The 25,995-nt window shown below is 40.8% G+C and overlaps 1 protein-coding gene across 6 annotated transcripts in view; it reads left to right on the top strand.

Annotated features, from left to right (window-relative positions):
* ESRRG (estrogen related receptor gamma) overlaps positions 1-25,995 on the top strand; it is a 645,592-nt gene that overhangs the window by 311,439 nt on the left and 308,158 nt on the right. The gene's annotated exons all lie outside the window — the stretch shown is intronic.

Here is a 25,995-nt window from a genome sequence, read left to right as displayed (position 1 = left end):
TTTTTTTTTTTGCGGTACGCGGGCCTCTCACTGCTGTGGCCTCTCCCATTGCGGAGCACAGGCTCCGGACGCGCAGGCTCAGCGGCCATGGCTCACGGGCCCAGCCGCTCCGCGGCATGTGGGATCTTCCCGGACCGGGGCACGAACCCGTGTTCCCTGCATCAGCAGGCGGACTCTCAACCACTGCGCCACCAGGGAAGCCCCTCCCCCACTCTTTTCTAATTGTTGGTCTCCTAGATTCGTTGTGGGAAGCGGGAGAGCGTGCACAGGGGTATTGAGACGTTTCAGTTTACTGTTCCTAACAATTCCTTTGCACATTCCATTAGCACATTATTTATAGCTTCGTAAGAGGGTCCTTTTCTTTTCCTTCTAACGATATCCCTGTATCTCTGATGATGATGCTCTCTGAACTATTATTTTTAAAAAATCTATTCCGTAAGTCAACTGCTCATTGGTTCACCCTCTTCAGCTTCCCTCCTGTCGCACTTGAAAAAGTCTGCCCGAAAATCCTCTCCAGAGATGCGACTCAAATCAAGCAGTTTGAAAAAAGTCCCAGAGAGGCTTGGAGCCAGGATCCTGTGTCTTACAACCTGCAGTTCTAAGGCTGCCGAGAGCCCTGAACTCGGGTTGCTTGGATAAACAAGACTTCCTACAACTCATTCCCTCCTAACTCCTCATAAGCTTCCGCCTGACAAGCCTCTCCACGCGAGAGGGCTGTGTTTTCCCTAATCAATTCCTTTTTGAACCCACTTGTTAGTCAAGCATTGTGCACAGTAGCTACAGAAAGCACCCCGCGTCTGGGGCATAAATTGCTCTTCTGTGCCACTGTTTGCGAGCACCCCCCAGTTATGGATTACTTCGTTCTCCACTTGACAGGAACATAATTAGAACTGTTGATGAAATCTACCAAATTGTCCCTCCGTGGCCTCGGTGGTCAGGAAATTTGGCTGAGTCATATTTGTCACCGATGGGGAGGCTCTAAACCCTTCATATTAACTATGTTATTAATGTGCCCGGAATTGGTGACACTTGAAGTGAGCCGGGCCCTAATGGCACCTGGCGATGAATACCTTGTCGTGCGGCGGTCAGAGTTTCAGCGAGGAGAAAATGCGAATAGAATTCCCGAGTGCGTGTGTGTCGGTGTGTTTGCTGTGGGCACACGGAGGCTTTCATTTCAGAACATGGCCTTTTTGAGGTCTTTGCTGACCCCACAGGGTGTGCCGTTATGGAGCTGGCCGCTATTTTAGCCACTGCTTCATCCCGTAAATCCTCTCAAAGGTGAGAAGGCTGTGAAGTACAATGGTTAAGAACCAGGCTTTTTGGAGGAATCCTGACTTCCTTGCTTATTAGTTCCGAGCTTCTTAAACTTGTTACTTGACCTTGTTATGTCTCCTCGCCAGTAGAATGGGAATAGTGTAGCTCTAGGGAATTAAAACATCTCTGAAAGAATTTAGCACAGTGTCTGGTTAGTGGCCAGTGAATGGTCCTGTTATGATGATGATGGTGATGATGATGATGGTGATGATGATTGATGATAATGAACAGCAGCCTAACTCCTCCATCCTCAGCGATATCTTCTCATGTTTGCATATATGTTCAGAGACACCCTTCAGCATGGCAGGAGCTCTGGGGCTCTTTGAGAAATGGTTACACTATTGGAGAAAGAATAAACTTTGCAGGTTAATAATACCAAGAGGCTGTTGATTGTACATTGAATTCCACAGCCATTCTGTCAATGCAAAGCACATTTACTGAGATAGCTTCATCTTCTTCTAAAATAAAAGAGTGAAACAAGTGTCATTTAAGCATATACCTATGTCCCTATATTCCATTGTTTTTCCTGTCTTTCACAGGATCTGAGCCCCTTCTCTGGTCATATTCCCCAAGATGACCCTTAACACTGCATTTGTATCCCTAAGCATAGAGCTTTGAGATACTAGTGAATTGGCAAATATTAACTGAGCTATGTACCACGATCAACTGTTATAAAAACAATGTAGACTAAGATGATGGGCTAAAAGATTTATCACTGGTGAAAGGACATCGTTCTTCACATATGGGGTCCAGCATCACTGAAAACACAGTCATGAAGTTCCTGGTCTCTGAAATATAGTATTTGGTTTCATCTGTTAATTAGACATGAAAAAAATTTTTAAATAACTTTTTTATGACCAGTTGTCTTTTTGGAGTTAATGCCTTGTGGCTAGGTTTTCTACTTACAGAAAATACAAATTCTAACACATGTAGAGACAACAAGCAAGCTCTAAAATATTAAGGAAAAGAGCTTGACGTGTGTGTGCACACGCGTGCACGTGTGTGCGCCCCCAAGAATAATTAGATAATTTTGTTAAGAGGGTGTGTGTTCTAATAATGTGATTTTTATTTGCATTTGTTTTAAACATTTATGAAGCTTTTACTATTGCTATGCACTTCGGATGATAACCCTCTGATGTAGGTACTATTTAGCATCCCCGCCTGGCAGATGTGGAAATATAGGTTAGATAATGTGGTCTCTGTTTGCCTCTGCATACCTTCCTTCTGTGAAAACACAACAAAAGCAAACAAAAACACAATGGCTTTCAATCCTTAAATTTGCAGAACATGTATCAGAAGTTGGTTTTGTAAGTGCACTGCTGTCATGTGTCACAGGAATCCATTTTCTTCATAGCTAAGAGGGCTCTGAAGATCTCAGTTTCCAGACCAGCTCTCCTCCCTCTGGGAAACAGCCCCCAAATTTAAGCTCTGGTTCTTTCTTGGGCATGTGAGATATTTGGTCATTGCTAATTTCACACAGGAAAGGATTATGTTTTAAGCAGAGAACAGTGAACCACCAAATGGAAAATGATCTGTGTAAGCACAATACTAAGAGCAAGAGATGTAAAGAGAATTAGAAAGTTCTTAATTTTTCTTCATCATGTCCCCAATTTCCAGCCTATGAGAGTCTGCTCATCTTTCAAGGCCCTACTCAAATACCGCCTTATACTTGAAGTCTTTCTGGCTTCTGGCTCTCTTTGGAATTAACCATACACTTTGCCAATTTCCCTTAGCATTGAACTAGTACTGTAGTTATTTATATGGAGCTATTAGATCCTACTTGATGATGGGTGTCCTTTCATACACTCCACACATCCAACCCTGTGTACACAGTTGGATACACTTTCATTCATTTATTCATTTGGCCAATTGGTGAAATAGGATTATACATACAAAGTCAATTTAAGAAAGTCTAAGTGTCAATGACTTATGTGAAATAAGTTCTATATCAAGAGGGAAGAAAAAATATGGAAGCCTAGAGAATTTTAAGAAACGTCACCTCGACGCAACGAGATAGGTGTTATTATTCCTGTTTTATAAGTGAGGAAATGGAGAGGTTAAATTACTCCAGCTCATGTAGGTAGAGAGGGACAGAGCTAGGGTTTTATCAGAGCTTCTCCCAGTTACTGTCAGATGCTAGAGGGGAAACCAGAGGGCATCTAATAAATGCAGACAGTCCCTGACTTAAGATGGTTTGACTTATAGTTTCTCGACTTCACCATAAGGTAAAAGCATTACGCATTCAGTAGAAACTGTGCTTCAGATTTTGAATTTTGATCCTTTCCTGGGGTAGCGATGTGCAGGCAGTGCTCTCTGATGACGCTGGGCATCGCAACTGCCAATCAGCCATACGATCACATGGGTGAACATGTGATAACCATACTGGACCCAGACAACCCTTCTGTTTTTCACTTTCAGTACAGTTTACAATAAATTCCATGAGGTATTCAGCATTTTATTATGAAATAGGCTTTGTGTTCGATGGTTTTGCCCAACTGTAGGCTAATGTAAGCACGTTTAAGGTAGGCTAAGCCATGATGTTTGGTAGGTTAGGTGTATTAAATGCATTTTTGACTTAACGATATTTTCAACTTATTTATTGGGATGTAGACTCATTGTAAAATCAAGGAAGATCTGTACAGTATAACTACTGATCACATTTTTAAAAATTATTCATTTATTTATCTGGTTGCACTAGGTTTTAGTTGTGGCAGGCGAGCTCCCTAGTTGCGGCTCACAGACTCCTTAGTTGCGGCTCTCCCGCTCCTTAGTTGTGGCATGCAAACTTTTAGTTGCGGCCTGCACGTGGGATCTAGTTCCCTGACCAGGGATCGAAACTGGGCCCCCTGCATTGGGAGCATGGAGTCAACCACTGCGCCACCAGGGAAGTCCCCTGATAACATTTTAATAAGTTTTAAAATCCAGGACAAAATAAGATGACTGTACTCTAAGAGAGAGTATTTTTTTTTTTTTTTTTTTGGGGGTTCCGGCCCCCTTCTGGTTTCCCCTTTTCCTGTGTACAGGCTATGGACGTGCAGGCTCAGTGGCCATGGCTCACGGGCCTAGCTGCTCCGCAGCATGTGGGATCTTCGCGGACTGGGGCACGAACCCGTGTCCCCTGCATCGGCAGGCGGACTCTCAACCACTGCGCCACCAGGGAAGCCCAAGAGAGAGTATTTTAGAGACATTGTTTTAAATAAAATCATCAGACCTGTATATCACCATGTTATTCTCAATGTATTTTTTCAGTAACAAAGTCAAGCATGTCTGTTGTAAAATATTTTAAGAATATAGACAAATCTAAAGGAGAAAATGAAAATCACCACCATTCCATTAATATACAGAGCTATACACTGTTATCATTTAAGATAAATCATGCTTCCAGGCTTTGTCTATGGTCATAATCTGTAAACCTGAGATCTATTTTTCTTTCCGTTTTGAAGCAGTCAGTACTGCAATGTCAGTGTCTGTGAGAGATCTGTCAGGATCACCCTCCTTCTGGTATAGCTGGGAACGAGAGAGGAAGTCTCATGAAAATTCTGCGTGATCGCAGACTCTAAAGTGTCTACTTGGTCCGTTGATGATAGCAGAACTTTCCAAGCCCTTCTGGAACCAAAGTATGGAAAATTTTGGAGGAACAGTTTCAAGTTCCTGTCTGAGAATCAGAAGCAGTGACAGTGTCATTCTCCTAAAGACTGGGATCCAATCTGAAATTTGAATTTATGTGAGTGTGGCCTAAAATTAAGAACAAGGCCCTTGGCTTCAGCAACATTAGGCCTCTTACCTTCAGTTTCCTTCTCCGTAAAATGGGGTCAGTAATATCAAAACCAAAGGCTTATTAGTATAAGGATGAAATTAAATCGGGAAATGTTTATAAAATAATTTTCACATGATATCCAATAATGTTCTAATAGTATAATAGCATTATTATCACTAACCTCTGCTTATCACATCTCTTGACTTCTGAGCCAGGGGGTAAACTGTACTCAATGTGGCTGGTGAGCCCAGATCATACAGCTAGTACTTAAAACTCAAGGTTAGGGGCTTCCCTGGTGTCGCAGTGGTTGAGAGTCCACCTGCCGATTCAGGGGACACGTGTTCGTGCCCCAGTCCGGGAAGATCCCACATGCCACGGAGCGGCTGGGCCCGTGAGCCATGGCCGCTGAGCCTGCGCGTCCGGAGCCTGTGCTCCGCAACGGGAGAGGGCACAACAGTGAGAGGCCCACGTACCGCAAAAAAACTCAAGGTCAGTAGGCGTGCCAGCACACATAAGTCCACACTGTACTTTTGATTCTGATACTACATTTCAGGGTACTATTTGTTTACAAGTCCAGATAAATGTATTGTATTAGAATTGTACCCTTAGCCAGTGTGCATACCCTTACTGATTGCACACTGCCTGTCTGTCTCTAAGCTTGTGTTTGTGTTTTCCTTTCACATTTCCTGGGATCCGGGTGACTTGGGCACCTTGTCATTAGAACTGAGCTTAAATTCAAATTCACTCCACCTGTCCTCCCTTTACATCTCAGCATATGAGAATATTTAGGTAAATCTTGCTGTTCCCCTAGTTTTGTTAGCAAGGGAAATGTAAGAAACTGGAGTGGGAGTTCATATTCCCAACTGGATGCTATAGAATTGACATTGATTGACACTTCAACTCAGCCAGTGGGTTGGCTTCATTGGTTGGGAAGGTTTTGCCACAGAGGAGCTAATGGATCCGGCTTAAATCTGAGGACTTAGGATGTAGCTGGGAGACCTATCTGCCTGACTATGTACCCTTTCAGTACTGGGCTGATGATACCATATCACTACATTTCCAGAGAGTCCTTGTTGAGGTGCTGATGCCAAGGGGTCTTGTTACTTTAAGTCCTTCTCCTTCTAAAATGCTTCGTAGAGTGTAAGCCACCTTGCTGAAGTCATACAGCTGTTCGGTGGCAGAGACTGGATTTGAATCCAAGGTTGCTTAGCTCTGCCCTGTATGCACACTTCCAGCATCAGTAGGAACCAAACGCATTTATTAGCTTATTTGTCTTTTGCATTAAATGTAACTTAGGATCCACCATCCCAGATTTTCAGGCTGTCCCTTCCTTCTTTGAGTCTCTGAAATGTCACTAACAAATTCAGAGGTCCGATTACCCGCTGAAAAACATTAGAGGGAATTTGTAGAGCTCCTTACGATATATCTTTGCCTGCATTATCCTGTTGGACGCTGACAACAACCCAACATGGGTACTATTGTCCACATTTTACTGTTTTATTTTTACAAGGAGAACATCTAAGCCATACAGAGATATAGAAGCAGTCGTGATGGCGCTCAGCCCCACGTACTGTTCTGAGGCTCAGGCCAGAGATTTTACTGTCCAAACCTTGCCTGAAGGGGCAGGAAGAATGTACCACAAGGATTTGTCTCTGGGCCCCCAGCGCTTTCAGAACTGACATGGAGAGATAACAATGCCCATGTTTTCTGCCCGTTATCTCATAATTGTCATGGTGTGGGGTCAGAACCTGATGACAAAGAGAGGCAGATGGATCAAGTTATCAAGAACAGACCTCTGGGGACTTCCCTGGTGGCGCAGTGGTTAAGAATCTGCCTGTCAATGCAGGGGATATGGGTTTGAACCCTGGTCCAGGAAGAGCCCACATGCTGCGGAGCAACTAAGCGCGTGTGCCATAACTACTGAGCCTGCACTCTAGAACCCATGAGCCACAACTACTGAGCCCACTTGCCACAACTACTGAAGCCCGTGCGCCTAGAGCCCATGCTCTGCAACAAGAGAAGCCACCACAATGAGAAGCCCACGCACCACAACGAAGAGTAGCCCCCGCTCGCAGCAACTAAAGAAAGCCCACGTGCAGCAACGAAGACCCAACGCAGCCAGAAAACAAACAAACAAAAAAGGAACAGACCTCTGTGGCACTGTGGCACATTCTACAGGCCACTGACCTCCTTCCTGACCAAGTACAATCATGCAGAACCACATGCAGACAGATACTGAATATATGTTTCTAAAACATTTATTCTTCATTTCATAAGGCAGGGCAGGTAGACAGCCATCTCAGCAGGGTTCATGGTTTGTTACTTCCCCAACTTCACAAAAATGTGCTACAAGTCCGTCACAGTGAGACACTAGTTTGGTAATTTGGCGTGTGTCGTCAGCATCCCTTCCTTCTCCAGAGCATATGCTCTAAGATGCTTGTGTTTGAAAGGATGAATCACAGTTAATCATTATAAGAAATAGGCTTAGCACTTCATAAACTCTAGGAAAGACTGTTTTCTTTTCTAAACATTTAAATTACTCAGCCTTTTTAGGCATTAAAACCCAATTATGAGTTAGTATGTTGGAGAGTTTCAAAAGCTGTTCCCCGTAGGATCTGTGCCTAAGATTTTCTCATTCAGTAGTTCACACCCTTTCCAATCCAAGCTTTTTGAAAAATAAATAAAATAATAATACATGTAAAAAGGAGAAGAAGCTTAAAACAGAGAGAGGCACTTGACAAGACATTGGGCATTATTCCCTAAAATGACAGTTCTTGAGGGATGCAGGGGGTGGGGAGAGGGACGAATGTCATTTTCCAACTTTTCTGGACTCTGCTCCCTTGTTAAATGTGCATATGATTTTATCAAAAAAAGGCATAAACAAGAGAAACATCTTATAGTTGGAAACTTATCTCCATGGGCTCCAACCAGGTATGTGTTGTAAAAAGGTGCATATGAAGCAGACTTGTCTTTTATTGTAATGGAAGACAGTTGATCAGTAGCAAAAGTTGTGAATATTATTTTAATGCTTTTTGTACTATATATAAAATCATAGGCCAGTAGCCAGTAGAAGTTCAGATTTCCCTGAAAATTTTCTTTTAGTCTAATGCCTTGAATCCTGTAAAGACAGCTTACATTCCCACCAGAAACCTGGTGGCTCTAACATTCTAGAAGAAAAGATTAACAGGTCTGTTGAATTAGAAAACCTAACAGTTGGGAAGAATGGGAATCCAACTTATTGGTCAGCCTAGAAAGGCAAATGGAAATAAGGTTAAGTGATTTAAATTTCTTAAAAGTAATGTGTTTTCTTTTGTGTTTTTCCTCCTGGCACTAAAGCAAAGCCATATCCAAGCAATAACTAAAGTAAGATTATGGAATTCCAAAGGGGAATACATAGAATAACTCTCCAGCGTCTAAAATGCCGTCACAATGTTAACATTTCTAAAAATCATCAGAGAAATGTGCAGTTTCTTTCTAGACCTAAAGGAAGCAACACAATGAATCCATTGCCACTATTGGGGAATATTTTATATAACCTTACATGCAATGATACTATGGCGCTCTTTCTCTAGCTACTGATGTAAATCAGTCGATTTCATCGTTGTAAATTCCTTAAAAAGTAGAACAATTGGCTATTAGAGTTGAAAGGGTCTTTGCATCCAGTTCAGAGACGTGATTCTCAGGGAGGATTTGTGACTTACGCACAGTTTTTCAGATGATGGGAATGCTGGGACGGAAGTCCAGGTACCCTGATGTTAATCTGAGGTTTCCCTCACAGGATTTCTCTCAGAAATATCTTTGAGTTTAGAGAGTGAAGAATGGGAGGGAATCAAAAGCAGGAAGGCTAAGATAGAAGCGAAAGACCCTATTTCCCTTCTCTTATTGGGTAGCCTCACCTTCAATTCCAACAGCAAAGAACCAAGCGAAACTGCTAGGTGGCAGCATTATTTTTGAATCTTGTCTCAACTCAGGATGGTATCTTCTGTGTGGAGCCAAAGTTAAGGTAAGTGTCTGCGTTGTGTGCCTTCTTTGTAAATCTGGAAGGTTGTATTAAGTTTCCAGATGATATTGAGATTGGCTAAGTTAAGTCCTACTTGTCAATAGCTCCTCTTGTTGCATATTTAAAGTTCAAGAGCTGTGTTTGCTTTAGTTAAGTGCTCTGAAGTGTTTCAACGGCCATTGGTCTATTTGTATAAACAAATGAAGGAACACACACTGATAGTCCATGATACCCAGAAGCAGCCCAAGCCTGAGTGGCAGAAATCCTCGATGACTTGAAGATAAGCCTTCCACACACCTGCTTAATTCACGCTGCTAGACAACAACAGGTGTTTGCCATCAGGTTCAAATGGCTTAAGGGGGAAGGACTGGGAAAAAATATTTCCTACTTTAAGAACATGATGTTTTAGAAATTTATTAATTTGCGAGCACTTGGCAAAGTGTAATTACTACCTTGATACCATTATCTGTCTCCAGGAAGTACATTTTCCTTTGTTCTTGGTCATCCCTTTTATGCTGGAGATGATTTTAGTTGGGTTTGTGAAAAAATTGGTTTCCTCCAAGTGTTATTTTATATAATTTTTCATCTGTTCGGACTTTCAGAGATCATTATTTCTTAAGGAAACTCTGTTTTCGAACAGTGACTTATTTTCTAGTTAACATCCATCACTACCACACACAGTTACAAATGTTTTCCTTGAGATAACTTCTAAGGTTTACTCACTTCGCAACTTTCACAGCTGCAAGACAGTATTGTTAACTCTGGTCACTGTGCTGTACACTACATCCCCGTGACTTATTTATTGTATAACTGGAATTTTGTACTGTTTGATCTCTTTCACCCGTTTTGCCCACCTACCACCTCTGGCAACCACCAGTCTGTAGGTCAGTGACTTTGAAAGCTACTGGAGCATAGGACATATCTAAGTCTGGGTTGAAATTCACTATCAGTTAATGTCATTGTCAAATGACTCTAAAAAAATGTATCTCCATCTTGATAGAAAGAGTAAGATGGTCCCGTTCTAAGATCGTATAATTTATCATGCCAAGGTTTCTAAAAGGTGGACGTATTTGTGCCAGAGTCCTAACTCCCGTCTTGGTCAGGCAGGTGGTAGAGACAGTAACTCCACCAGGAGGTCAGCAGCCTGAGCTTTGACTCCATATAGACCCAGTTTTCAAGCCCAGCTTTCGTCCCTGAGTAGTCGTGTGACACTACACAATAATAGTAAAATGGAACTAATATTATCTGCCGCAAAATATCATTGTGAGACTCAGATGAGGCAATGTATAAGGTTGAATGATACGGAATTTTCCTTACTTGGCCCTGCAAAACCCAAACAATTTCAAATGGTTCAGCTGAATGGGTAACACATTTAGTATCTTCCAGAAATTGAAACTCCTACTAAATAGCAACTTCCAAAAAAGTCAGTATGGGCTGGAAGGAGGAAAATCCGAATTTACTCGTGAAAGTAAGCACACATCTGTCCCAGGAGGAAGGAGCAGACAAGGTAAGAGGGATGACAGCAGTAGTTACCAGTGGCTCTACTTTCCAGGCGTCTATGACCGATGACTTAACCCTGGTATGCCCTTGTTAGCTCGGACTTCTATATGAATTGACACACATAAAACGGAATCTATAAAACGGAGTCAGGCTCTCTAAAAACTTCATGATGTAGTTTATTCATGTTTTAGAAATACGTTCCAAAAAAACTCTGATCAAATATTAGCAGCCCACAAAGGTAGGGAAAGCAAAGTTCATGAAACCCCAAAGAGAGAGTGTGTAGACAAGGGGAGGACAGCTTCTCTGGGAAGACAAGCTTTTGTGAATGGAGTTGGCACTTGGTACAGAATTTAAAACTAGCCGTCTTACCACTCTCTCTGTCCCATCGTATGTGACACCTTGACCTGTTGTCGCCAGTTATAAATATCAGGGAATTTATTAACCCTAGCAAGCCTGGGTGGCTAACTGCAAAGCAGGATACGTATTGCTTGTAAGGGGCTTAAGCCAAACGCTGGATGGACTCAGCGAAGAATCTCAGAGCCGCGGAACCACCTGCTATGCGTTGACACATCTTGGTTCACACAAGAACTTGAGAACACTTCTGAATTCTTGAATGATTGCCTAGAGTTGAAAGGCTTAGTGGCATGAGAACTTGAGCTGAAAAAAAGATGATATCACGTCATAGATAGGATCATCCTGTCATAATTACAATTGAAGGCAGTTCTGACATAAGACAAAAGTGTGTACAAAGACATTAGGTTTGGTTTTTCCTGCAATTTAAATCAGCTTTAAGAAGTGGTTTTCCCCTTGCCGTTCATCGCTCCATGTTTTGAATACTTTTCCCTCCTCGAGTGTCTTAATGTCATTAAAGAGGAATGAAGGAATAAGCTTAAACTTTTCAAGAAGGAATTGGATTAAAATTGGATAGATTCTCAGCTTTCCTTGATCTGGAATGCGTTGTGAGGGTTAGAGAGAAATGGAGGTGCATTACAGCCAGGCAAATGCAAAGAGGTGTTGGCAAAGGAGCTTAAGAGCTGTAGTCTGGGCTGTGGGAACTTCCCGAAGACTGCCCTGTCCACGGAAAATTTTAGCAGACTTTGCTTTTATATTTATTAAGTTTGGGTATGGTGGCATATCTTCTCCGAAGAAATTCCCATTTTTCTCTCCTAAGTAGGGTGAAGAACTCTTTCTTTCTCTCTGCCATATACCCCCTTCATTTCCTATACATTTTTCTATTGCTTGGTGTGAATGGGAATGTTTATTTCCAACATTGTATTGTTTGTATCTGCTCCACTTCCTGTAAATATTTTCATCGTTCTGCAGAGCTGCACACTCTCTTTTCTGTTAGGCTCATTGTTTGAGATGGTAGAACCTGCACATCCTCTCCAATTCATTTTCTGAAAGGTGTTCTATCTCTACGTCTAGTGTCATTCACGGTAACTAACCTCATTCACAACTGGTAGAATTGTCTCATTGTAGTAGTGAGCTGAAAGACAGTGAGTATCACAGAAATAAAAAACACTTCATAAAACTAGTTTTAGTTCATTCAATAGCAACAGCAAATTACTAATCCCCACTAGGTACAAGGAGCTGTGATCAGTACTGCAAGAGAGGAAACAGTGGGAAAGAAGATGCAGCCTTTGCCCTGAAGGGACTTAATCCTACAAAAGCCATGCTTAGAAGGCGAAGGGCCGTACCACAAGGCAGAATGTGATTTGGGCCGTAAGGCATTTGCTAGCAGCATTAGTACAGAAGAGGGACCAAATCTGTTGGGTGAATGGAAGAAAGCCTCTTGAAGAAGAAGAGATGTATGACTTTAAAAAATAGGTAGCGTTTTAAGTAGTTTCTGTTACGTTGGTTTTCCTCCTTGTTACAAGGCAGTAAGTGGTTCTTAAAGAAAAAAAATCGGAATATACAAAGAAAGCAAAAGAAGGTAATTTAAAAGCACCATACCTGGCACTTCCCTGGTGGCGCAGTGGGTGAGAATCCGCCTGCCAACGCAGGGGACACGGGTTCGATCCCTGGTCTGGAAAGATCCCACATGTCACGGAGCAACTAAGCCAGTGCGTCACAACTGCTGAACCTGCGCTCTAGAGCCCGTGAGCCACAACTACGGAAGCCCGTGCGCCTAGAGCCCATGCTGTGCAACAAGAGAAGCCACCGCAGTGAGAAGCCCATGCACTGCAACGAAGAGTAGCCCGCGCTCACCGCAACTAGAGAAAGCCTGCGTGCAGCAACGAAGACCCAACACAGCCATAAATAAATAAATAAACAAACAAATCTGTGACTCTGTTTTAAAAAATAATAATAAACACCATACCTGCTGGAAGACAACTTTTGTTAACAGGGGTCAACTAAAACATGGGCTTCGAAGATGAGGATGCAACTGCCAGGTGCCTGACTGTTGAACTGACTGCTGGTCATCTGATGTCCAGCGTGTCCTTGCCCTTTCCCAGACTTCCAAGCTCTCTCCCAGAAGAGCTCATCCCAAACTAGGTGATGGTGGCTTCTTCCTCTGTAATTTTCTGTTTGTTGGTACAATGTTTCTTAATGCCCAACAGACAGACAATCTCATCTGTCTGCAAGGGAAGGTGAATAAAGCAGAGATGAAACGCCAGCTTTTTGCTTTTCTGGTCGATATTTAAATGCAATATTATATCAATTCATTAATTGGTAATTAAGTGACAAGAACATCACTTCATTTCCCCTATGAATGACACCAACTTTCCTTCTTTCCAAAAATCTGGTTCAGGAGATTTTGGTGGGATGAATACGTTGTATTTCTTTTAACACCTTTGTTGTTTAAAACCGGTATTGTTTCATTTGAGGTGTGAGGAAATGTGCTAACCTTGTCTTCGTTGGTGCAGCAGTGCAGAAATGATAACTATATATACTTTTTTTATATATAAAAATAGAGAGGAGCAGGAAGGAGAGAGACAACTTATTTAAATCCTGAATACAGTCAGACCTCATATGCATCGTTAAAAAAAAAAAAAAAAAGCCCTGAAGAATTGCATACGGATTAGAGGGATGAATATTCTATTATTTCAGTCTGTTCTGCTGATCTTCTTATTGTGACTTTGTGCTTCAGAAATCTGCTAGGAATTTGGCTTTGCCGTAGTCGGCAGTAATTTTAAATGTGTATCAAGCACTTGATAGTGTATGATCTGCGTGCTGTTGCATTCCTATTCCCTAAATTTTCCACCAATTTATTACTTTTTTCATACTGTTTTAATATTTCAGGATGATGAATATATACAGCATCATTAAAGGTAAATAAAAAATGCAGGAAATTAAAAAATGGAATATTAGATGTTTCTTTGCGGTAATCCCTCGGCCCAATAGGAATGAAATGTCTCTGTTCTATCGAGTAATCCCTAAACATGAGTAGGAACCTGGGAGTGTCCACACAGCCCACATAATATTTGTATCATCTAAGCCTATTTATATAAGGCTTGAGTAAAAGTTGTTATTAGAAGACCTATAAACCCATTTTGCAATTCCGAAAGATATGCTTGCCTCTTAATCTTCTCTACCTTTATTATTTTTGCTGGAGTTGATGTGTTCCTAATTCATTTTTCAGAATGCTATTTCTCTATATCTTTTTTCACACTGAGGTGATACATTGGCTATTCTATTGAAATACATTTTAAAGACCCAGAACTGAGTTCAGAAGTTCATTTGCATCTTGTAGCTGTTTTTTCAATATTTATAGGAAGAAGAGTTTATTTCCCAGGGTCTTTCACAACTTCCAGATATTATTTGATGCATGTCTAAGGCAAGTTTTCCCAAAGTATTTCCTCTTTTAAGGAAGTCTATTCTATATTGACTCCCTAAGCTCCTATTTTTTTGTTTGTTATTTTCCTCAATAACAACAGTTTGCATTGTGTGATGCTTTACTACAAAATTGTTGAAATTTAGTTTTGATTTTGAACAAAAGAAAGCAATGTTTTGTAAGGAGACTATCTGAATTTAAAAAGATCACAAAATGTTTTCTCTAAACCATGAATAAGATAAGGAAGCCTTGATATATGTTCCACATTGTTTAAATGACTTGTTTGGAAAGATTTTCTTTCTTTATTGGCAAATCTTCAGTGTTTGCCATCTTTGAAAGGCCTCTTTACAGGGAGAAGCTTTTCAAATATCTTAAAGTCATATGTATGATTCCTTTCTTCCGTTCCTTCCAGTTAGATTTTAGCGTATACCAGGCTTCTCTTAAGCCAGTTTAGTTCTTTTAAATGTGCAAATATTGATCTAGCAATTGCATGTAAACACTCTTGACTTTCAGGAAAGTTAGGTGTATACCATTTGCATTCTTATTCCAGACACATTAAAGTCCTAGGGCGTTTCCAAAAGTTTGGTTCTTTTACTGTAACATTCCTTATTTGTTGCTTATTTATTTTTGGCTTAAGTACAAAAGGCATCATGCTACTATTCACTGCTTAATCAGAGTCATGAAATGTGAAGATCAGTGGCTCTTACTGAGTTCACAATTATAAAATGTGTTAAATGACCACAGTTTCTAATGAACACCCACCGATACGGTGTATTCTAAAACCATGTTTCGTACAGCACCCCAAAGGTACGGTGTGGTGAGACCTTTTAAACCTTTGCTCTAGCTTTGGCAAGTTCGCTCTGAAACAGAAGATGAATCCTATTAGTGAATGAGGCATTTCATTATCCTCTGCGGTAAGTCAAGTTCGAGTTGGCTTTTCCTGCGAACACCAGATTCGAATGGAGGATTCCCAGCGTTGCCCCTTTACACTCTGCAACAGTGACAGTTTTCCTCTGGAAGCCAGTTTCTGTGTTGTGTTTGGTCCTCATTTTGCAAAGAAAATAGTGACACCAGATAACATCTGGCAGATAGTCCCCTGGCTGAACTTTACCCCTAGGAAGACATGCAAGAGCTGGGGAGTGGGGGGCGGTTGGGGGGAGGTAGTTTTAAATAGCCCATGCACTTCTGCTAGAAAAATGAGCAGCGAGATGTGCTTTCGTAATGGTCGCGTGACAGAGCTGCTCCATTGTGTTCAGTTCATTGGAAATCTGAGCCTCCTTCCACCAGCTGCACTTGACCGTGCCCAGAGGTCTTGCTTGGGTTCGGTTGGCAGATGAAGCTCTGCTGTGTGACAGCTGCAGTGGGTGGGTGCTGCCAGGGGCAGCGCAGCCAGAGAGGCCCGAGCCTGGGTGGTCCTCCCCCCAAGGCAGGTGGCAGGAGTGGCCCAGAGCGTGTGGATTAGGGAGAAGAGCCACGGAGCCCCGAGAGGAGAGGGACAATCTGGGCCCCTATTCTGACAATTTTCTGGATTCGGTGTGCGGTCTATCCCATTCCTCAGGGCCAGGGATGTAGAGAACAGTGTGGCCGAAGGGTTAGAGCTCAGCCTTTGCTGTTGGCTCCCAGCTGTGTGACCTTGGGTCAGTTACTCAACGTCTCTGTACCTCAGTTACCTTATTTGTAAAGTTAGGATAGTGGTATTATCTACTTCGAAGGATTAAAGAAAATAATCCTTTAAAAGCGCTTAGCTCTGTGCCTGGCACACAGCCAGCACTCCACAACATTACCACCGTGAAGCTTTCCTTTGCGGTGAGTGCAACACTTTCTGTTTATAGATGGAGAAACTGAGGCTGTAAATCATGAGCTCACCTAAGACCATTTGGCCGAGAATAGAATTCATGTTTCCTGGCTTTCTGGCTATTTTGCTAACCGCTAATCTATGCTTCTTCCCTGCATCAAGCCCTTAGCATTCCTGTTCTTGATTAAAGTGAGGGCAGGATTTAAGAAAATAATGGTAAGAAATAACCTCATAGAGATTAATTTAATCTGCTGCATCTCATCCTTGAAGCTGATCTTACTTGAAAGAAAAAAAACACTATGTTTTCAGTCAGTGTCTCCCCACAGCTAAAATGATCAGATTTTTTAAATAGAAATTTTACATTGCTGGTAAAATTGGCAAGTTTTAAAAAATAATAATTTTTCATGACTCTGTGGAGTCTTGTAGGCTTCTGAAATTATCCACAGACATTTAAACTGGCTCTGAGCCTTGGGCAGAATAAGGTAGAAAAGTGTTTACAGTTCATAGCTGTGAATGTACGCTGGAGTATTTTGCTTTAAGCAATACAGAAACTCCTGGGATAAGCAAAAAGCACATTTTCAAAGTGAAACAGACTGAAGCAAGTAGCAGAAATATTACACATTAAGGTTAAAAACTATTTATAAGGCTGAATTAGAAAAGCATAGACAACGAGGTATCTTTATACTTCTCTTAATACTGAGTTGTGTCTACATTCACAAATTAGTGTTGCAAATTAATATTTGGAGTTGGCTAAATAGCTGGTTATTAAATGTTTGAGAAAAAAAAAAGTTGAATTCACCAGTTATTTGAGTGATTTTGACATGCAGTTCCCCAAACAAACAAACAAAACTGTTTGTGTATATAGGCGTAGTATAATTCAGCTCCCTCTAGCTTGTGAATTTCATTCTACAGATGGAATTCCCTTCCACCCCCAAAATAAATACTCAATAAGCACAGGTCTGTGGCTCGAGTCCACAGTGCAGTCAGGCTGCTAATTTGGTTTGATTACTAGATATAGCCCAGTGGTCTGGGGGTGTTTCTCCTCACCCAATGACAACAGTATTGAGGTGGGTAGAGTAGGAGGGTTTTTTGTTGTTGTTTGTTTTGCTCTGTTTTGTTTTGTTTTTTCATCACCAAGGAGCAAAGCCTTTTTGGCACATTAGCACTATTTTCAGCAAGTAATGCAAAATGGGAAATAATTGGGTTGACGAGCTCCTGGGATATTAGTGGTGCTTCGGGCAGGAAAGCAGGCATTGGAAAATAAATGACAAATTAGTCTGCTTAATCTTTTTATTGTGAATCAGATGCCACGGCAGTGGTTCATAATACATTAATAAACACCAGTTAAAGCAACTCAGACGTTATTCCTCAAATTCACAAGAGTGGTAAGAATTCTTTCCCAAGGGAGTGAGCATGTTTACCGAGTGATTTTCCTCCTATGCAAGCAGGATGTCCTGGTATAAACCCAGGTGAATAACGATAACAATGATTTATGTAGAGTGCATAAGCATTTATGGGCAGTTCCGTGCATATCCACCTGTGTGAGCTTCACTATGACATCCCTGGGAGGGGCAAGTTTTCCTGTTTCCCAATTTTACAGGCAAGACACCTGAGAAGTTAAATGGTCTATCAAATGTTGCTTGATGTTGGTCAAGCAAAGATTTGGACCTTGACTTTCTGGCTGCAAAACAATATTCAATATCTTGTAATAACCTATAATGGAAAAGAGTCTGAAAAGGAATATATATATATATAATATATGTATTTTATATATAATATATATATATGTAAGACAATCACTTTGCTCTACACCTGAAACTAACCCAACAGTGTAAATCAACTATACTTCAATAAAAAGTTGTTTGTTTTCAAAAAAACACTTGTGTTCTTGCTGCCCCATCTATGTAGAATTAAAATTGGTAGTGCAACTCTATATAATATAAATTCCCATGTCTGAGTTGAGTCGTGTTCCCCTATCCATTTTAGATAAAGTTTCATAATGCTGCAAATATAACCAAATTCCAGAATATTACCAAGTTCCTGTTAGTGCTAAGACTTGATGACATAAAGGAGTCTCATAACATTTTTCCTATGGAAACTCTGAGACATGATCACAGCTGAGCCAGTGTGTGTCCCCAAGTATCACTAACCAGGCTAGTCAAGATAACTTGTCTAGGTCCTCTGACTGGTGGCTGATCGTATCATGTGTTTAACGAACAGCAGCTTCTGAGTCCTGGGATTTCCACTTCAGCATCTCCAGAACACGAGTCAGCCATCGCAGCTCACGGGATCTGTTAGTGACTGGGCATCTTTACAATAAACCTCTCCAACTTTGCTTGGCTTCTCCCGAAGTTCATTCTTCACAATACTTAGACTTAACTGTTCAGCTGTACAGCGTTCTTTCATCCCAGTTAACATGATGTTTTGTAATTATTCTAATACCTGTTGTGGGAGGGATATTTTTGTCTATTGAGTCCCTTCTGTCCTCATTTATATCAGCCCTGTTCTCAATGCTAGATGCACAGGAAAGAGGCACTAAATTTGTGTTTGTCGATCAATTGACCACAGGGGCTTTGGCTAACCATGCTCCCTCTTTTTTGTTCACATGAGAGCACCTACCCTGCGATCAGTTAGGATATGATCATAACACTTAGGAAAGAGAAGATGATATCCAGCCAATGTCATAGACAAGAGAGGAGTAGATTAAAAAAAAAAAAAAGGTGTGGAAGGGATTCAAACTTTAAAATTAGACTTATGTTTGAACCAGAGTTATCAAAATATGTTTCTAAGAAAGAAAGGCTGATTGCTAATAAGAAGACAAATCATAGCACATGGTGAAGAATGCCAAAAGCAAACATATCTCTCCCTGGCTCATAGCATTTATGAATGCTCTGTTTATGTGGTTAAATGTGGTTGCTATAGTTTTTGCCTTGTTTGTTGTGTGGTCTACTGTGTGAACAAACAGCTCTGCAGAAATTGGAGGCCAATGGCACCCCAAAATAAGTGCAGTAGAAACATTATCCATTCAGAAATTATGCCAACATAAACTTTTTTTATAATTTGTTTTTTGCAGAGCACTTAAATGTATCCTTTCAGTGTTAGATAAAAGCAAACGTTTCCCTATTCATAAATGAACTTTAAAGAAATGTGTTAAAACAGACAAGGTAAAACACCCTAGATTTAATTTCTTTATATAATGACTCTCTTAAACATATATGTCTTCAGCTTGATTGTTTTTTTTCCATCTCTTCAGAGAGGGGGCCTTGGAGACTTTCACGGTAATTATGCATCCTGCCTTCCTAAGGACAGTCTGTTACTGTTTTCACTAAATAACCTGTGATCATGTAATGGATAAATAGTATTACCTCTGTTTTAATGACCCCCCTTATTTTACGGTGGCCGGCAGTGTGCCAGGGTCAGCTTCTTGGACTCTGTTTTTGTTCTACCTTCCTCAGTACTATGACAAAAACTATTTACGTTTTGCTTGAATAGCTTAAACACCATTTTAGAAGACTTTAGATTGCTTTTGAACATATTTGAATGCATCTTTAGCCATCACTGGGCTTAAAACGGAAACCCTTTTTTCAGCTTATCTGTATTAAACACCTGTAAAAATCAATGGTACTGTATTTTTTTTCCTTATAATGCTCTGTTCCTTTAACTAATGCCAGAAATAATGCACAATTTATTCTAGCGTGTTCCCTTCCCTTTGCCTGATGTTCTCCGGTAGTAACTCACTTCTGCTGACTTAATAGTAAAATTGCCAGGTTGACGTTGAAATTCAACCAATTGGAGGCTAATCCTCAAGAAGAAATTTGCTGTCTATCCTACTGATTATCGTCCGTCTTCTTCATAATGAATATGCAGAAGGTTTATTTTATTTTTTGCAAATGCACATACTTATAGAAATGACTGACCAATGGGAGAGGTTAGAGTTAACCAGTGATGGTTTTTTTTCTTTTTTTTTTTGAGCGTTGTTATTTTCCCCTAAAATCAGAAGTCATTACATTTATATTGAAAATATTGAGTGGTTTGTATGAGCTTTATGCCAAACTAAGATTAGTGTGCTGTAGCCCATTACAAATGTGGAAGATTGACCATTTTTCATGAGTTAGAATAAAAAATATGATAATAATGTCTTCTCATCATCATAAAGAGAGATGATAATGACTAAATGAAATATTTATATTATCTCATTTTATTTGATAGGTTCCATCTTCTCCCATACCAAACATCTTCCCCAAGAGCCACCTTAGCCTCCTGTTTAAAAAAGAAATCTTTGTAGAATTCACGTTCTCCATATGTGTGCCAGTACAGCCAGTTGTCCAATATTTGACTCATTTGGACCCTCTTTAGTTTCTGAAATTTATTTTGCTCCTCAAAATAAAGCCCAGTGATCTAGTATGTTTTGATCAGGCCTGTGCATAGAGGCAGGTGACATTTTAGTTTTGACATGCATCTCTATTTGTCTGTTCCCAAGCGTTGCTTTTTGGATTGTGGGCTAATTGTTAAACAAAACTGCATACATATATACATGTATATATCTGATATATGCCGTCCACCACTGACCCTCATATTCTCTATACCCCTCTGTCTCTTCATCAGCTGCATTTTGAGGCTTTCCCTCGCCTGTATTTCTTTCTTTTTTTTTTTTTTAATTGGGGTATAGTTGTTTTACAATGTTGGGTTCGTTTCTGCTGTACAGCAAAATGAAGTAGAGTTCCCTGTGCTATACAGCAGGTTCTCATTAGTTATCTATTTTATACATATTAGTGTATATATGTCAATCCCAATCTCCCAATTCATCCCACCTCCCTCTTTCCCCCCTTGGTGTCCATATATTTGTTCTCTACATCTGTGTCTCTACTTCTGCCTTGCAAACCAGTTCATCTGTACCATTTTTCTAGATTCCACAAATATGTGTTAATATACGGTATTTGTTTTTCTCTTTCTGACTTACTTCACTCCGTATGACAGTCTCTAGGTCCATCCACGTCTCTGCAAATGACCCAATTTCTTTCCTTTTTATGGCTGAGTAATATTCCATTGTATATAAGTACCACATCTTCTTTATCCATTCGTCCGCCGATGAGCATTTAGGTTGCTTCCATGACCTGGCTATTGTAAATAGTGTTGCAGTGAACATTGGGGTGCATGTGTCTTTTTGAAATATGTTTTTCTCTGGGTATATGCCCAGTAGTGGGATTGCTGGGTCATATGGTAATTCTATTTTTAGTTTTTTAAGGAACCTCCATACTGTTCTCCATAGTGGCTGTATCAATGTACCTTCCCACCAACAGTGCAAGAGGGTTCGCTTTTCTCCACACTCTCTCCAGCATTTATTGTTTGTAGCCTAGCCTGTATTTCTAAGGTTGTATCTCTTCCCTCAAGCTCTATCTTGCCTTCTTCTCAGCTGGACCCTTCCCAATCTTTACTTCTTCTTTGAGGCTTAACATATAGGAACACTGACATATATGCCACTGTCATGTAAGGATTTTTAATTAATTTATTTATTTATTTATCTATTTATTTATTTTACTGTGATATTCCCTTTATTGTGGTGATCTTGAACTAAACTCACAACATCTCCGAGGTCTGCTTGTTCTTTAAAGCCTGGTGCTATTTTCAGGTTCCGAGAGGACTAGAGAAAGGGCAAGCATGCTGCCTTCAGCTCCAGCTGTGACTCTTTTAAAAAAAATCATTTATTAAACTATGGTTGATTTACAGTGTTGAGGGTTGTTTTATAACGTTCATGCTCTGAACATAGGTATGCCGGTTGTAAGTAGGAACAGAAAGGGCCAGAAATGGCTTGGGGAAAAATCAGGTGTTGCTGCCATTTGCACCAGGGCATCAGTGCACGTCTTGAAGCATCCTGTGTGAGTCTGAGGGGTCTGAGAAAGGGGCCCGAGCCCTGATGATCTGAATGTGGTGGGTGCGTGACAGGGATCTGCTACCGCTCTGTTTTCACGGCCACCACTCTCAGGAAAGATTCTAAGAGTTCCCAGGAACAGCGTTCAGACATGGAGCTGGGCCCAGTGCTTTCCTGTGAACTGAACTGGCCCTCTCTTCCCCTCCATCCTTCTCTCTCTGTTCCTCATTCCTGGTGCTCATGGTCTTGAAGTTAGAGAAAAGAAGAAAGGCTTTGCCCAATGTATTCTGACGTAAAGAGGTTTTAGCTCTGTGGAAGGTGATAGAGGTAAGCCTCCGAGCGCCTGGCTGACGTGTCAACAGCGGGTCTGTGGGAGCTGCTCTCTCCATGCCCCTTCTAGGTGGTGTCTCCTGCTTCTGGAGCTCTGGTCTACCTTCCCTGTGAGAAGGGCCACAGTGCCTCAGGCTTTGATGCTCCACTCCTTGTTGGATCTGCTGCCAGAGACACTGTTTTCGGTTTAGCACTTGTTTGCTGCAGGAGGTGTTCAGGTTTGTTGCAAGCCTGAAGGAAACATGCCTGAGGAATTTTAGCTTTTAAGAGGAAAAAGAAAAAAATGCCCTATTTTTTCTGAACGCATTGATTTGCTTTAAACCTGTCTTAAATTTCAAGAAAACATTTTGGGTGCAGCACAAAAATGTTGCTATTCCCAGTTTTCCTTAAATCCCTCATTTTCAAGACTTCAAATGTTAGAAAGGTAACTCATCACACTACTTTGCAGTTGGTGCTTGTTACTGGCCCTAATACATGGTGTTCTGTGTTTTTTTTTAAATTGAATTATAGTTGCTGTACAATATTATGTAAGTTAACAGGTATATAATATAGTGGTTCAGAGTTTTTAAAGGTTATACTCCATTTATGGTTATTATGAAATATTGGCTATATTCCCCATGTTGTACAATACAGTATAGCCTCGTGGCTTATTTTATACCTAATAGTTTGCACCTCTTATTCCCCTACCCCCATATCCCCCCTTCCCTTGCCCCACTGGTAACGAACGGCTAGTTTGTTCTCTGTATCAGTGAGTCTGCTTCCTTTTTGTTATATTTACTAGTTTGTTGTATGTTTTTCAGATTCACACGTGAGTGATATCATATGATATTTGTCTTTCTCTGTCTGACTTATTTCATTCAGCCTAATGCCCTCCAAATCCATCCACGTTGCTGCAAATGGCAAAATTTCATTCTTTTTTATGGTTGAGTAGTATTCCATTTTGTAGATATACACGGTGTTCTGTCTTTAATGATGACACCCAGAGGTCTTTTTTCTTTTACTATAACAAAGCAGACCCTTATTCAGTTCAGATGTTACCTTAAATGTTAAAACAATCACAAAACACCAAACAGCTTTGCATAGTGAGTAGTAGAATTTAGAGTCAATGTTAGTTCCAAGGCCTTGACTTAATTAATGATGCTTTCTAAGTCTTCTTGACTTATTAACATTTAGAAATATATATAGTTGGAAAAATAGTACCCACCCTGCAGGGTCCTTATGAGAACTTAATGAGGTAATACATACATTTAACACAGCACCCTGTATGTACCAGTGTACACACGTAAACCAGCACAGCACCTGGCAACTACAGTTTCTTCTCTTCCTCCTGTTCTCCCCTCTTTTTAACTTCCTTCCTACCTTCGCATTTGAGGAAAAAAATTAGGAAAAACAAATCCTTTGGCAGAATCATATGTGATGAAACTTGGTATTATACGTAATGATGTCAGGCACTGAGGAACGGTTAGGGTGGGACCAGAGCTGGGAATAAATATTACAAGTAAACTGTTGCTCTTGTTACCAAACCTGATGTTTAGTCTCCAAATTGTTCCTTTTGGATTCACTGATGAAGTGAATGCATGCTTCCCTCTGTAATCAGGACTCATCCAAGTTTCTAGTTCAGAAGGGACCTGTTTTCAGACCTCACTAGGACTTTGTGTCATCCTCTTAAGTGACTGGAGCCCAGATGTTGTGACACCTCACATTATCTATAAGCTGGGCGTTTGCTTTAGAGCAATAATAGCACCCAAACATCAGGAATTCTAAGTTTTCATTTTTTTTTAATATTTATTTGTTTGGCTGCCCCAGGTCTTCGTTGCGACACGCAGGATCTAGTTCCCTGAGCAGGGATTGTACCTGGGCCCCCGGCACTGGGAGCGCAGAGTCTTAACCGCTGGACCACCAGGGAAGTCCCTAAGTTTTCTTGCCGGCAAGCATCCCAGAACTTGTGGAGGATATTTGCCTGTGTCCCTCAATTCCCCCAAAGAGACTCATCTCTGAAAGGAATCTTATTTCAGTGGTCAGGGCCAGTGTAGGAAGAATTGCGCTTGGAGGGAGGTTGGCAGAGGGCATTCCTGTAAGATTTCATTCAACTCTAGGTTTCTGTAACCTTTTGAGTCCCGAGAAGGAATGTGCCAAGCACTCCAGAAACTCCATGCCCAGCTATGAAATTAGTCAACTTTTTTCCATGACTGTGTTGGGATTAGTACCGCCCTGGTACCTCAAAGGCACTTAGCAGTGGTTAGCTGTTGTTACTATTTAATGAGCCAGATTTCTCAGATAGCCATCCTCGTCTTGGCTCTCTCTCCCCCATCCATGCCTTTGAAAACTGTAATCACAGTTCAGGATAAACTTTCAAACTGGCAGAAAGAAGAGAAGCTGCTGCAAAGGGTGGAGCGTTTCTCAGAAACTCATTGTCTTTTCCCACTTAGCTGAGCCCTGTTTCCTTTCTGTCAACTGTCTGTACCCCAGGGTTCCTTTCCCTACAAAAATGAGAAACCCAAACCTCAAAAGCAAAAGCATTGCACCCCATCCATTTAATGTTTTTTATACTACATTTATAGTCTTTTTAATGATGTCAGAAACAGGAAAAAAAAAAACCTCTGTTGAAAAATGGAAACAAATTAGTATGGAAAATCCTATTTGCAAAGTAAACAATATTTCTAATAACAACGTGCTGTATTTTGTTTTGCTTTGTTTGGGGGACCATTCTAATGTGACTGTAAGACTTGAACCAAATCCTAAGAAAAAAAAAAGAAGAAAAGAGTTTGCAGACCCTTACAAAATGATAACACATTTCTCATAGAAAATTGTGGGATCTCTAAGAGAGGCCCCCCTGCCTTTGCATGTAAAACAATGCCATCATTAAGCAGTGGAACAATTGTATTCGAATTCTGGGAACTTGAACTTGTTTTCCAGACCAGAAGCTGGTTTACTCACATGTGTGTCAAACCGTGACTCAAGGCTGCCATGAACTTGATTGTTAATTGTCCGTTACTGATTATAGCTACCTCTAGAATGCATTTAGGCTCAAGAAATACAGAATTGGTTCCTTAATCAAGAATGTGGAATTGCCAGGCTCTCCCAGACGAGAGGAAGCTGCAGATGAGTTACAGAGACCTGGACTCACAGATAGGATGCCTTTACAAGCCTGTTATGCATCCTCTCTCTGCCATAGTGAGGTAAAGGCAATAACATCACTTGATGATTGGTTTATTCTCTCCAAATTTCAAGACTGAAATAGAAAGATGACACCTGAGTATAATTCCCAGGTCAGCTAATCTCTGTCCAGCCCTCAAAAGATGCACAAAAGCAAGTGAAGCTTCGAAGAAATCTATTAGGGGATGTGTTTCATGGGGCTTAGTATTTCTTACATTTGAGTTTTACCCGATACCTAATTTAACTCCACGAGTCATATAATACACTGGGGCAGGACTGGAGCGAGGTGAATGGCGTTGCAGTTTGCACATGACCCTGACCTGGCAAGCTGGGTATTCATTTGAAGTAGGGGAATTCAAATTTTCTATTCTTTTGCATTGTCATGCCTCGCGATGATAAGCACAGAGAAATGTAAATAAAAAAGACCTATTTCAGAACCTTCCGTACAACCTTTTTGTTTTATGACAAAAGACAGTTAATTAACATACTAGCAGTAAGC

Source organism: Aethalodelphis obliquidens, unplaced genomic scaffold (assembly GCF_003676395.1).
Source record: "Aethalodelphis obliquidens isolate GAN/ISIS:26980383/991018 unplaced genomic scaffold, ASM367639v1 scaffold24, whole genome shotgun sequence".
Lineage (NCBI taxonomy): Eukaryota > Metazoa > Chordata > Mammalia > Artiodactyla > Delphinidae > Aethalodelphis > Aethalodelphis obliquidens.
Note: the sequence above shows the minus strand (reverse complement) of the source record. Positions and strands in the feature narration are given on the sequence as shown.